Here is a 15,000-nt window from a genome sequence, read left to right on the forward strand (position 1 = left end):
AGAATTCTAGAAGTCATCAAGGACGCCCCTGGCACCGGGATTATCGCCTCGCTGGACGTAGAGTCCCTGTTTACGAACGTGCCATGTGTGGGTATATTTGTCTGGATCGAAGCGTATATATCCAACAAACAGTCAAAAACAATAATAAGGAAATATGAAAATTGTTGGACTATAACTACAAAGGGGGAAGATATTCCTTTTTGCATATGGAAATGTGGTAAATTGAAACTTAAATTTCCATATTGAAAAGGGACGTCTCAATCTTACCTGATATTATTTCGTCCATAACAAGTTAGGCAAGATTCCTGCGTGTCCAGAAAACCTTTAAAAGCTATAATAATGGCTTTATAAAGTTCAAATTGATATTAGCAAGTTTCAGTTTTTAATACTGTCTGTGGGTTTCTTTAGAAAGCTAGCTTGCATTTCTTGTGTACGAGTCTATCAATATATCAGTGAGTTATATTTATGCAACTACTGTTTAATTTATGTTAGTAAAGTATTCCTGGCTAATAGGGCTAATATTAATTCAAGTCTGTTTTTTCTTACTCGGGAGTAAGCCTACAAACTACTTTGTTGTTTTTGTTCTTGTTGGCGGGGGAGGGGTGGTGGTAGGGAAGCCCTATTGAAGAGCTTAAAAAAGGTCTGAAAAAGTAGTTTACGTGTAGAGTTAAAGATACAGGGATTTTAGGATAGGATATATATAATTTATATATTAGAATGAAAATGTAAAGAAATAAATATTGTGCATGTTAAACAAGACAGAAAAATTTTTCTAATATATTCATTTAAATTTTCGTTGATGACCGCTATTTGACCTTAGATTTTAGCTTGCGCCTCAATTAAGCTGGAGGTCCGTTCAAGCTTGTTTTATTTTCCAGAAATGCCTCGTAGGATTTCTCTTATACATTCATTCATTAAGAATTCATAGAGAGAGAGATACATTCATTCATTAGAATTCATAGAGAGAGAGAAAAAAAAAGTGCATGCCATATGATAATAATAATATTAGTTTTAGTCGTGATAATATTATCAAATTTCAGAAATAGCAACAGCGAATTGCTTTCCTCCTGCTTCAATTCTAGTAGATCTGTCTCGTCATTTTTTCATTATGCATTTATTCATTTATGCAATCGTTTGCATATCGCTTTGTATGAGGAACAACGCTTATTGAATTCGCCATTGCTTCGGCAAAGTGATTAGATTGGGTTGACAAATGGAAATTCTGTGATTGACCATAATGGCGAAATTTGTTCCCGTTTGCTAAAGGCTTGCATGAATTGTCTAGACATCCAGCCGCGCAAACACTCATAGGTATCATGCATTTATGTATTACTTTCGTGACGCGCCTTAACTTAGTCTGATATATATATATATATATATATATATATATATATATATATATATATATATATATATATATATTTTATAATTGTATAAATGTTCACCATGCAAAAATTTTCATCGATTACTAAATGTACAGTTATCGGGTTGTACTTTTATCACGTCTTTTGGTGGTCAGTCACATTTGTATGATCTTTTACATTTCACAGCCAGCTGAACTTCACCAGACCTTGTACCTCAAAAGAAAACATGAATAAATAAAAAAAACGCAGGAAGTATGTTTCTCCTAATTGCTTTAGGAGAACCTCGTCCAAGTAATAGTACCTGCTACACCAAGAACATCCATTACTTTAGGTCGGTGGTCATCCTTCTTCATTTGCGAGGGACACATTCTGTCTGCCGTTTCGGGTTGCCCCCCCCCCCCCCCCCCCCCCCCCCCCCCCCACTTCTTTGATATCTCAAAGAGGAAGTGGGCCAAGTGTGATTATGATATAGCTGCTTATGATGATTCTCACTACGTCAGTGCACCTCATGCGTGCAACTGTAGGCATTGCTTACAAGTTCTTTGCAGTGTCCTTCAGCCCCTGGCTGCTGCAACCCCTTTCGTTCCTTTTACTGTACCTCCTTTCATATTCTTCTTTCTTACGTCTTGCTGTCCACCCTCTCCTTTCGATTGATTGATAGTGCAACTGCTTTGTGGTTTTCCTCCTGTAAATTTTTTATTCGATTCAATTCAAACCAAAGGATTTGGATATCTCTTTTAAGAAAAAGCCTGACTGACAGAAAGTGCATTATATATATATATATATATATATATATATATATATATATATATATATATATATATATATATATATACAGTGTGTCCATAAAGTCCCAGTACCATTACAAGTATTTATTGCTCGGAATGGTACTCGGGACTTTATTTTGGATACCCTACATATATCATACATATATACACATTAAACTTTTTTTTTTAATTTTAGCAGTGTCCAGCATACAAGCAAATCCAATATACATTAGCCAGTGTACCTACCAAGATTGAGAATCAGATTGCCGTTGTAGCATCGCTGAACTTCCAGCATTCTGCGTCCAGACGCAGCATACTTCCAAAGGTGATTTGCAGAATTAACAACCCCCCCCCCCACCCCCCCCCCCCCACCTCATCGATGGGAACTCATTCAGATTCCTTGGAATGATGACCTTTTTGAGAAGGATGGCACTGCAAGCAGATTACCAGGGAGTCGGGTGTATTGTGCTAAAGGCAATGAATTTCATGCTCGTGCAGTGTAATCACCTTGGTCTTGACGCAGCAGACAATAGGCGCGAAATTAATGAAAGAGGAGGGGGGGGGGGGGGGCGGGGGGGGGGGGGGGGGGGGGGGGCGGTTGCCGAGTGGGGGCGGGGGAAAAAGAGTTAAGCAGAGCTAGATCCGGAGAAAATTTGCCGTTCCAGCTACTTGGACTGAGATTAACAATATCACACTCCGCGTATACGTAGGTAGCGCTGCGTGGTTATTATCATGCTTGTCACTTTCGTGAATAAAAGATGAAAGAAAATGTTATTCTCTAAAGAACTGGGGAAATTCGAGGTACTAAATATGTCCTTATATGCTGGGCTAATCTGTATTTATGAAATTTAAATGAAGAGGAACGCTAAAAGCTAAATCGAGTTGTAGAATGGTTAAGCATGAGTATGAACGCTATTGAAAAAATAAAAAAACTTCGGCGCTCTCGAGTTTTCTGTACATCGTATAATGCCATATGAGCCACGGCACTTGGAACTTTCAGCCTCGGCCCGATCAAAGTAATTTTTTTACCTTAAATAAAATGACTAAACTACTAAGGTTTGAGGGCTGCAATTTGGTATGTTTGATGACTTGAGTGTGGTTGATCAACATACCAAGATGCAGCCCTCTAGCCGCAGTAGTTTTTAAGATCTGAGGGTGACAGTCTCTGAAATATAGTACTTTCCTTCTATATTTTGACTTTTATGGGCTCCTTTTATTAGTTAAAATTCTGCTGTAACAGAATTGTATCATATATATATATATATATATATATATATATATATATATATATATATATATATATATATATAGCTATAAATGTCCTTTTAATATCCAATTCGCTCTACCTCAGAATTAATATATTTTCATATATTTTAACTGAAGGGGAAATTTGTTTTTAATTGATGATAATTTACGTCAGCTCTCTTCAGTTAACGTATACGAAAATATGTTTAATTCTGAAGTTGAGCGAATAAGATATTAAGGGACATTTTGTAACTTAATGCGTAGTATACATGAATCATGGTGATGTGATCAGACTCATGGAAATATATATAAATATATATATATATATATATATATATATATATATAGATATATATATATATACGATCACAAGTAACACTTGAAGATTGTATATCAAGAGCCAGCAGGAAAAATGAAAAGCAGCAGTACCTAGCGCTTTCGTGTTTTCTTGATACACCCTCATTAGGGTACAATATATTAAAAAAAAAAGAATACACGAAAGCGCTAGGCACTGCTGCTTTTCATATTTCCTGCTGGCTCTTGATATATATATATATATATATATATATATATATATATATATATATATATATATATATATATATATATATATACTAGTATACGGACTGAGAAAAAGAGAGACCACTGTCTTTCACGGAGAGACACTCCATCAGTGCGGTAAAAAAAATCGCTGAAAGGTCCTCTCTGTATGATAGGAGTCGTTCACTTCATTCCTAAATTGGATTTACGCTTTCTAGGGGGTTGATGCCTGCCAAAACCACGTTACTACAGTTTGCAACGGAGTTCAGTGATTGTTTCTTCAGTTCTGACAAGAGGAAAACTCGCTGACAGGTTCTTATTGTCAGATATAGAAAAAAGATTAATATTTCTGAAGCTGGTAATGTGATTGTTTAGGGCAATGTAGGAACTTCATTATTAAAGAGCATTTACGTCTTACAATTTATAATGAACACGATTCAGACGGGTTCTCTTTTCAGCTGTTCAGCCAAGTGGTTCGTCGTAGAAATGACAAATAAAAAAAAATAAATAAAAATAAAAATGATAGCAAATATATCTATTAAAATGCTATCACTGTTTAAGAATCGTAGAGTGATATTTAGAATACGGTATACTAATAAAAAACTTAAATGCTTTTGGACGTAAAGTATTTATTTAAAGTGACTGATGGTTAAAAAAAAGGGCTCATTCGTAAAAATTCATATACAAAATGAAGGTATATTCAATGGTTAGAAAAGGGTACATTCTATATATACATATATATATATTATATATATATATATATATATATATATATATATATATATATATATATATATATATATACATACATATATATATATATATATATATATATATATATATATATATATATATATATATATATACATACATACACACACACACACACACACACACATATATATATATATATATATATATATATATATATATATATATATATATATATATACATATATATATATATATATATATATATATATATATATATATATATATATATATATATATATATATATATATATATATATATATATATATATATATATATATAAGAAAGTAGCTGCTTGAAATATAGCATTTCCTATTCTATTTCAGTAAGGAACTTAGGGAATCCTTTTTATTATACCAGAGGCAAGCTGCTGGGACTTCGAGTGTAATGTTGGTGGTGGTGGGGGGCGGGCGGGTGTGATGGCTGTGGGGAGGGGCTATCTTATATTTAATGAGAGAAGTCAGGCTCAGGCTACAGCCGATTTATACCGAGTCTTAGCGCCAAGCCGCCTATTTGACCTTTGGGCGCTGTGTCACCTTAACACTTCTCGCCTTTGATGCCCTAATGAGAGGTTAATGCAGTCTCCTCTGGAAGTAGCACCTTGTGCACTGCACATGCGTGATGGCCGTGGATGTGAGAGAGAGAGAGAGAGAGACGAGAGATGGAGAGAGAGAGAGAGAGAGAAAGCGTGATGCAAGCTCTTAACATTGAAGTAAACTGTTGCTGTTTGAAACGCTGGAAACGACGATCAGTTGCAACTGAACCCAAAGTCAATAGTCATCATTTAATTATAGTTTGTAACGAGTTACCAACAGGGTTATTTGTTCAGCGTTTCGCCGCCTCGAGATGATGGTGCTTAAAAGAACAAAGTCATCTATTTTGTGAAGAATAACTCGATGTATATTATGAACACCAAACATACTCTCTATGTGCTCAAGGCCGTTATAAAGGATTCCGTACTTCCGTACTACCATCGAACGAGGTACTAATTAGGCAATTGTCCCTTCAATAAGGAAGTAAGAGCGTATGGCATAAAACCATATTCAGAGAAGAGATTTCTTTAAAAATTCTGAGAATTCATCAAAGGACACGACTGCCATGAAGGCCGACTTAAAGAACTGGCCACTAAGGATCAAAGGATAGATTTCTTTTGAAGATTCCAGAAGTGTTTTTAGAGAAATTGCACAAGGCAGGCGAGGACTCTCGACCAACCCTAAGACAACTGAAAAAAAAAAAAACCCCCCAAATTTTTTGTTTTGGGGGGGAACTGTTATACCTTGATGTTTAATGATTTAACTTTCTGTCATACAAAATTTTGACAAATTGGTAAATTTTATAAAATGAATACATTTTAATGTAACAATATCCCTGAAATTGACTCCTCCTGATGAATCATATTGGCGCAATACTTGCCAGTTGTAATAGCAGAGAGAAAGCACTTATTAGAAAAATAGAGAAGCCTATTTACAAGTTAATTGCACCTGATGCAGCAATATCTTTCAATAAGACTTGTTTGAGAGAGGTCCTCCTTCCAATATTATTATTATTAGGGAAAAACTCTCTATTGCGAGAGTATATATAATGTTCTAAAGGGTCCACAATAATACAGTGTTAAGAGTCCGTGTATAATTTTTAACACTTTACAAAAAGCTTTCGAACCCTTCCCTGGGTTCATCTTCATTCCAAAGGAACAATTAGTGACAGCATTTACAGGGTCAAATTTAAAAGCAAGAGTCGTTGAAGATCGTTGACAACCACCGGTCGTTAGCTCGTTAAGGTGGGCAGGTGATGAAGAAAGAGGGCACTTAACTCCAACTGGGTGATTCCTCTCCCCTATGAATCCTTCTGGCTGCAATTCTGTTGGATCTCCACAATGGTTGTGCAACGTTGCAGGAAATCCTTCACCCGAGGGCGTAGATTGGACACCATAACCAGACTTCCCTGGGGTAGCGGTTACCTGGACTGGGAGAGGCAAGGTGGAAGCAGCATCAGGAGAGGGAAAAACAGAGCCTGTCCTACAGTTAAAATCTTTTAAAAACATACTAGTAATATAAAAATTAACAATGGGTCTTCGTTGACAAAAGACCTGTTTTCCTTTGAATGATTATCCTAAACTTTTTAGCAGCTTCCTCGACTAGTCGTCTGAACATTTACATTGATGCTTTTAAAGATAATTGTAGCCTATTTCCAGTTGGGTCTATGATCATTCCTGAATGCATGTGCTACTATTGCGCTGTTTTGTGATTGTAGTTCATAAGTTCGCTTATGTTCGCCCAAACGATATCTAGTCCTGTCCACCTCGCCAAAATATTTACTATTACAATCCATACACGGTAGTTCATAAACGCCTGGGACTATGGATTTTTATTATTGTTATTTTGTTTCTTACGAGGGTGCGTCTTGTTGTATTTTCATATTTGAACACAATTTTAGTTTCCTTCTGACTTTTGTATATATGCCCACTTATATTCTTTACTTCTGGATTAAAGGGAAGGGACACATATCTTTTGGGTGGGGTTTTTCGTTGGTATTATCTCTAAGTCCATAGAACGACTTCCTTGCTCGCAAAATTGCTTTCTCAATGAAGATTTTAACTGTAGGACAGGCTCTGTTTTTCCCTCTTCTGATGCTGCTTCCGCCTCGCCTCTCCCTGTCCAGGTAACTGCTGCCCCAGGGGAGTCTGGTTACGGTGCCCAATCTACGCCCAAGGATGAAGGACTTCCTGCAACATTGCAACAACCATTGCGGAGATCCAACAGAATTGCAGCCAGAAGGATTCATAGGGGAGAGGAAATCACCCAGTTGGAGTTAACTGCCCTCCAGAAACCGGTCATGAATTATTCCCCTAATTTCGGAAGGCGTAACTCAGTGACCCGGGGAATTCAGCGCAATGATTCTCGATGTCGATTTAGAAATAAGGTTTGGTGATATTGTTTTTTGTTTCCTTGATGTTAGGGTTATAATCGTTCTACTCGAAAGTTGAGGAATTTTTAGTTTTGTGTAAATGATAGCTATTGAGATGGCTTTGTCTGTCCACCCTCAGATCTTAAATTCTAATGAGGCTAGAGAGCTGTAAATTAGTTTGCCGATCAACCACCGTCCAATCAACAAACATACCAAATTGCAGCCCTCTAGCCTCAGTAGTTTTTATTTTATTTAAGGTTAAAATTAGCCTGTGGTAAAAGCTTCATGGGCGCGGCTCATACAGCATTATACCTAGATCACCAAAAGATAGATCTGGAATAAATATTTAGTTTCAAAAACATTATTTACTCGTAGGCAAAGGAGTACGACTCGTATTCATCTGGGTCAATCAGGTCGTTTCATATTGTCGTACTAATATAACTCAATTATATTAATTCAATTATACTGGTAATCCCGATAATGTTTAATGATTTTCGCGAACATAACGCAAAATATTTTGAACAAAGACACTCCAATTAAAATAAAATAATGCAAGAGCTCTGATGACTTGAAGAATTAAATCTCTTCCGTAATTGAAATGAAAATGAATTAAACTCTCCTCATATTTCCAGTCCTTCTTAACTCTGGTGGGACGTAAAGATTATTGTGAGTCCTTCTGCTTAACTTTTCCAGGAGTTCCAGTAATCAATGGAGATTTCAAAGGAGGTCAAATAAACTTGGAGTTAAGAGAGAGAGGAGAGAGAGAGAGACTCGAGGGAGGATATGAAGATGATAGTAGGGTTATCATAATGTCTTAGGGGCGAAGGTGTCTTGATTTTCAGATAGCCTCTCTCTCTCTCTCTCTCTCTCTCTCTCTCTCTCTCTCTCTCTCTCTCTCTCTCTCTCCGGGAAGATTCATCTTACGTAAATAGGAAATAGAATGCGACCCACTTGACGTCTTAAGACCAGTCACAGAAATAAATCTTAAAAGCCCAACAAGTAACATCGTCAGCTTGATTTTTGACATCATCGTTTTATTGATAAAGGTCTCATGATGATGATGTCGATGCAGCTACGCGGACAAGGACTAGCAACTGATTTAGCTTGTGAGGAAATATTCCAGTCAGTTACTGACAAAGCCCCAGCCAAGCAGACATCCACTAATTATCACAGATCTGTCCCGCGCAGTGATTTAAGGCCAAATGCAATTTGCAATCATGTCTGGCTTAGTTTATCAGATCTCAAGAGACTCAGAGCAAGATCATTCCAGGTCCCTGGAATCTAATGAAGCATTTCAGTGTGTTACTATTAACATGAAATTCGAATTCCAGCGATTGCAGAGCTCCTGGAAACTGGAAGCTAAGTCTGATTAGTTTGCGCCTCTGTGTCGAACGTCCCAGTTCCAGAGGCGCTTTATTCCTCACACCGCTGGACTCTGGAACAGCCAGACTTCCAGAGGAAGGCGTGCATCTGGAACTTCAGAAGGTCAAGCGGTCGTACAATGCATTACTGCCCTAATACTATTCTCCTTGCATTGTAATACATTTTTATCTATTTGTTGATTATTTTTTTTTTTTTATAAGTGTGGCCTCTTCTTTCTGTGTTTCCCTTTATCCTCGTCTTACTTCTTAACGAGTACCATTTTCGAAACTTGATTTGGGGGGTCATTAAATAATAAATAATAATAATAATAATAATAATATAATAATAATAATAATATTTAGTTTCTAAAGAGGTAGCAGCTTCAGGTAGTGGCCATCCGACCATTTTTCTCAACAACGTTGTTATTGTATTAATAAAGTCTAATGAGAAATTGTGAAACCTTATTATTTGAGAGGTAACGAGATTCGTTACTGAAAATAGCTCTGTTGAACGAGTCTTCGACTTAGCTGCATCATTAGTGAAATTTTTGAACACCGATAAAAACACAACATGGTCGTAAATAGCATTTTTACTTGAGTTGACTATAAGAGTTTTACTAGAATTAGTAAAAAAAGCAAAAAAATGATTCTGATTTTGAAACCAGTTCGTTACAGAATTCAAAATCTTAATTATGTGTCACACGCAAGGTTAGTGATGCTAAACAAAAGCATACAGATATAACAGTTCTCTTTGTTTATAACTTAATTGCGTTGTTCTTTATAACCAAATACAGCGAATAGGTTTTGCTACTGGGAAAAGTATTGTAATTCAATAATTAGCTTTGTTCAATGAAGACTAATTGGAAGAACCCCCGATAGCAGTTCAACAAATGAGAGGGATTTTATAAGTTATTAATGATTAGGAGATAATTACCAGTCCCATCATAACATTCTTTTAATGTAATGTCTTTCTCAAGTGAAGCTCGTAAGCAGATTCCCGATATTTACACTAGTATTGCAAAGCTCCGGTATTTTGCCATGACCCAAGGTTAGGTTGGGTTAGGTTAGGTTAGGTTATATCAGAGATAGGCTTTATTTGCAAACAAATTCGCTTTTTTTTATTTGCGTTCACCTATAAATATATTACCTTTATTATCAAATGTTTCCATCTTCAAAATATTTCCAGAACTTCCTGGAAGTTGAAATATGATTATCCTATTGATAGGATAATGCAAAATATATTTCACAGAATTCGAATATACCGTCAATTCCAAGGGAAGGTAACATATGAGTTAGGACTGGGATACCTTTTTATGTTTATATGTAAGTGTGATTTGCGTGTGTGTTTATTTGTGGATACAGACAAACGGTATGGTTCACTAGGTAATACAGGTGTGAACACAATGCTTTTAAATGAATTAGATAACTCCCATTAAAGCACATAGTTGATTCAGAGAGAGAACTCAACTTTCGTCAGAACTTTTGTCAGAATGAATGATAAAAATACGCTTCGAAAGAGACTAACAAGAAGATATTCACAGTGGCCGTCCTAACCTCGAGGTATCACTGTTTTCTACTCATATTTTATCTCTTCCGATCTCCGTTACGGGTAAAGAAAAAAAAAATGTCCAGGAAAGGTCTGTGAAACGCGGGCCCCAGAATAAAATATATAAGGCTGAGGATTTTTCTTATTATTATTATTATTTTTTTTTTTCTTTGCGAAAGCTACGTCAGTGTTAAGGGCGAATTGGCACTCAAAGGCTCCCGCGAATATCTCGGGGAAATTCTGCTGAAAAAATCTTCATGGGTTATTCGGAGATCAACAAAACAACACCTCAACCCCTTCCCCACCCGCCCCCCTTAAAAAACAGAGGGTTGGAGTGGAAGAGGAAAGTGGGGAAAAATAGGATGTGGGACCGGGGGTGGGTGGAGGGATGTGCCAGAAATAGATGCATGAAAAATACGACAAAGAATCAATTTAATAAAGGAATGGAATGAAAGCAGGAAGTATGAAAAAGGACAGGTGGAAGGACACAGGTCAGTACAACGGGGGGGGGGGGGGGTGGGGGGGGGGGGGGGGGGGGAGGGGGGGGGGGGGGGGGGGGGTCGGTGGAATGAGGATAGGACGAAAAATAGAAATTAAGAAGAAAATCAGGGTAAAGAATATTAACGGAACTTACACGAAAAAAGGTAAACAGGAGGGAAAAAAAGAGAGGGGCGTATATATATCGTAGACCTCCTCTTGGAAACCAGTATTTTTTTGTCATTATTTTACTGTTTATAAACATACTGAAATTACCAGCCGGAAATATATATCGGTGTTTGTATTATTCTTAATATACAAGGAAAGCTCCCAGAGAAGGTAATAATGTTCGTATAATAGATTAAAATGCAAATGATCGTACAGTTCATTAGAGAAATAATATTCATCTAAACACGTTATGGATGGAATGCCTCATTCAACATAATATAGATAATTCATTTTTTAATAAACATACGCCGATGGTCACGTTATCCATTGAATGCTGATTGGGGAAGACCCAAACATATATATCGTCTATCTTTATTTCATTCCCTTGAATTACAGTTAAACAAGGCGTGATCCGACCTCAAGCTTACTCGGGACATGTATAAGATTTTCGCCTCACACATAAGTCGTAAACATTACAATCCTAATTTTTTTAACGTAAATTAAAACGTGCTAAAATCTACGGTCAAATAGAGACTTGTTTCACCAGCGACCATGACAATAAATTGACTATATTTTATTAGAAATAATTCTTCTGCGCTGTTTAATATACATACTATTTTAATTTTTACATTTTCATTCTAATAAATAAATCATAAATATCCTATCCTGAAATTCCTGTATCTTTAACTCAATAAGAGACACCTTTTCAGGCTCTTCCATAGAATTTCCTACAACCCCACCCCAAACAAGAACACCAACAACAAGATAGCTTGTAGGCTTATTCCCCGAGTCAGCGAAAACCTTAATCTCATCCATCTTCGTAAAAGGCAGGAGCCTCGTACCATAGAGTTTTACCTTGTCTCTTGGCGTGTGGGCCATCAGGCAACGAAAACTTTGGGGCAACATTATTGGTAAGCCATTTTCTCATTAGCAGTGAGGCTCCTAGAGCATATCGGGTCCATTAAACCGTTTCTTTTTGTTTATTTTTTTTTTAACCAAAGGTATGCACGATACGAAGAAGGGTTCGCTTTTATAAAAAAGAAGAAGAAGATAAGATGATACTATTGATGGTGATGAGGATAAAACAACGAAGGAAACTAAGTTACTGAGATGATGGTGATCTTCAAAGGGGAAGATAAATATAACCCTAGGAATAATGGAGAACCCGCTGATGGCAAGAGTGATGATGGAAGTAAAAATCTTATACTCAAAAAATGTGGATAAAAGAAGTAACTCTTGTTGGCAAGGTTATAAAAAAAAAAAGCTTCGCGCAATCGAAAATCCTGTACAGCGTATAATGTTGTATGATCCGCGGCCCATGAAACTTTCAGCCACGCCAAGCGCACGATCATGGCTAACTTATCCTTAGATAAGAGAAGACTGCTGAGGCTAGAGGGCTGCAATTTGGTATGTTTGGTGATTGGAGGGGGATGACCAACATACCAATTGCAGCCCTCTGGCCTCTGTAGGTCACTTCTTGGCGGACTGCAGACGCCCCTCTGGAGAATCAGATTATAGATGGTTTGCGGAACTGGGAATGGAAAGGAAAGGTGATTCAACAAATTGATTTAAAAAAAAAAAAAACACTTTACAGGATAATAAACAGGCGAGGAGTTAGTATTTCTCTTAGAAGATAGAATTAGAGGGCTTGATAAGGAAGATTAGAGGGTAAAGGTAAAGAAATATGCTGGACAAAAAAAAACGAAAGAGAGTAGGGGACGATCTATAAATAATAATAATAATAATAAATTTTATTTCAGCTCAAAGCCATATACATGGAATACACAAAGTATGGACGATAGTATACACAATCTAGATACACATGAGGCAACAAGATAAACAATGATAAATCGGCAATATCGATGCAGTTGTAAAGAAGTATGAAAGATAATATTCATAATAATGGTAATATAACAGTAATAATATTGAGAATAGTAGTTAAAATAATCATTAGAAAAGGTTTAATTAAGTGGCAAATTAAATGAAAAATGAATTGCGATATATTTACAGTAATATAGTATACGCACTAAATTATGACACAAAATGAAGTATATAAATTAACTAAAGTTCAAAAGTATTACATTTAAGATTAATTTGAGAAAATAATAACAATAAGAATTTAATTTTGTTTTTTTTTTTTTTTTCAGATTCTGGAATTTATAACAGGACTACGAGTCGTAGACACCAACAGTGGCGTCATTCTTACAAGTAAAAGGTTAGTGGTCTTTGTATAATTACCATTATCAAATGTCTGTATTGTAAAGTGTGCTACACGGCAGTAACCAGGCCACATATTCCCGAATTGTAACCGAGTCCGTACGAAACCGTAGTCTTTAAAATTGACTGAAGTCGCCGAATAAAATATTGTGTAAATGTTGCTTGAAGTGTGATTGCTTACACCAACTACCGTCACATCAGGGATTGAGTGATGGTCTTCTGAACAGCTTGGAATTAGGAATTACGAAGTGCGTCAGGTGGAGACGTTCGTCTCAAGGGGGACTTCTTGCTTGTTGCTTGTGCCTTCTTGTTTTCGGGTTTAGAGACCAACGTGTCTTGATCTAGTAGCGCCATGTATGAGTGAGTTTCACCAATATATTTCCTATAAAATCTTTATTCTTATTAAACAGAGTCGCTCTTTATACTTTTCACGAGCGCCATTGTGAGTTTCCCTGAAGAAAGCGGGAGGCCATATCTTAAAAACTAACCATAGAATCTTCTTGTAAACAATCTCATTATGTTTCCATACCCTTCATACCATGTTGAGATAGGTTTGGACATAACTTTACCTAACTAACCTAGGGACATGGCACCAAAACGGGGCTGAGTAAAAAATTTAGTTACACTTTCTTAACTTCACATTCTCTTAGACTCTATCAGCATCCCTCTCTTCTTTTCCATCCCATTTTAGACTTAAGTGAATGTCAGCCTATCAGTTTTGACCAGACCAACCATAACCATCACTGCCCTTTTATATTTCCTCAAATTCTGAATTATTTACGATATGGCACGACCCCATTTTTTTTTATAAAACGGTTTCTTCATCCGGAAGACGCTATAGCATTAGGCGTTTATATGCTTGAATAGCGGCATCGTTATTATTAGTATTATTATTATTATTATTATTATTATTATTATTATTATTATTATTATTATTATTATTATTATATTTTCTTATGAAAGAGAACCAGATCACAATCACTAAGCCCGTGTTCCATTGGCGTTTTAAATTCATTATCAAGATAATGAATTCCAATTCTTTATTTTCAGACAGGGTTTTCACTAGCGTTGAATTCTACATAACAATCGGCTTCGTTAAACAAAGATTAGTTTTATTGTTTTTTACCCTGAAATGATTCATATGAGAATTATACAAATATTCCCTGCTTATTAATTAGTCGTGGTACTGAGAACTCAGCCATATCATCATAATGAATATTTTTGTGAATATTAATCAGTTGTGTTTATGAAAACAAGGCACCGTGTAAGTGAAGAGGGAATTACAGTTCTAGGAAATAATGTTGGTAAAAATGTTGGGAATATTTTAAAAAGGGCTGTTGGTTGTTATATACCAAGATGTTGATATATTCTCTCTCTCTCTCTCTCTCTCTCTCTCTCTCTCTCTCTCTCTCTGCAATATGGTATATATGTATATATACATACATACTATATACATATGTATATATTATTATATTTATATACACGTATTTTATTTATATATGTATATGTACATATACCTATAGATACACATATAAGTATATCATATATATAATATATTCATGCCGCTGACGGAATGAAACCAGTACGTAGAAAAACTAACCCCAAGATGAATTCTGCGCAAAATTCGCGCGCGTCTTCT

The sequence above is a fragment of the Macrobrachium nipponense genome, chromosome 10 (genome assembly GCF_015104395.2).
Source record: "Macrobrachium nipponense isolate FS-2020 chromosome 10, ASM1510439v2, whole genome shotgun sequence".
In the NCBI taxonomy this organism is placed as follows: Eukaryota; Metazoa; Arthropoda; class Malacostraca; order Decapoda; family Palaemonidae; genus Macrobrachium; species Macrobrachium nipponense.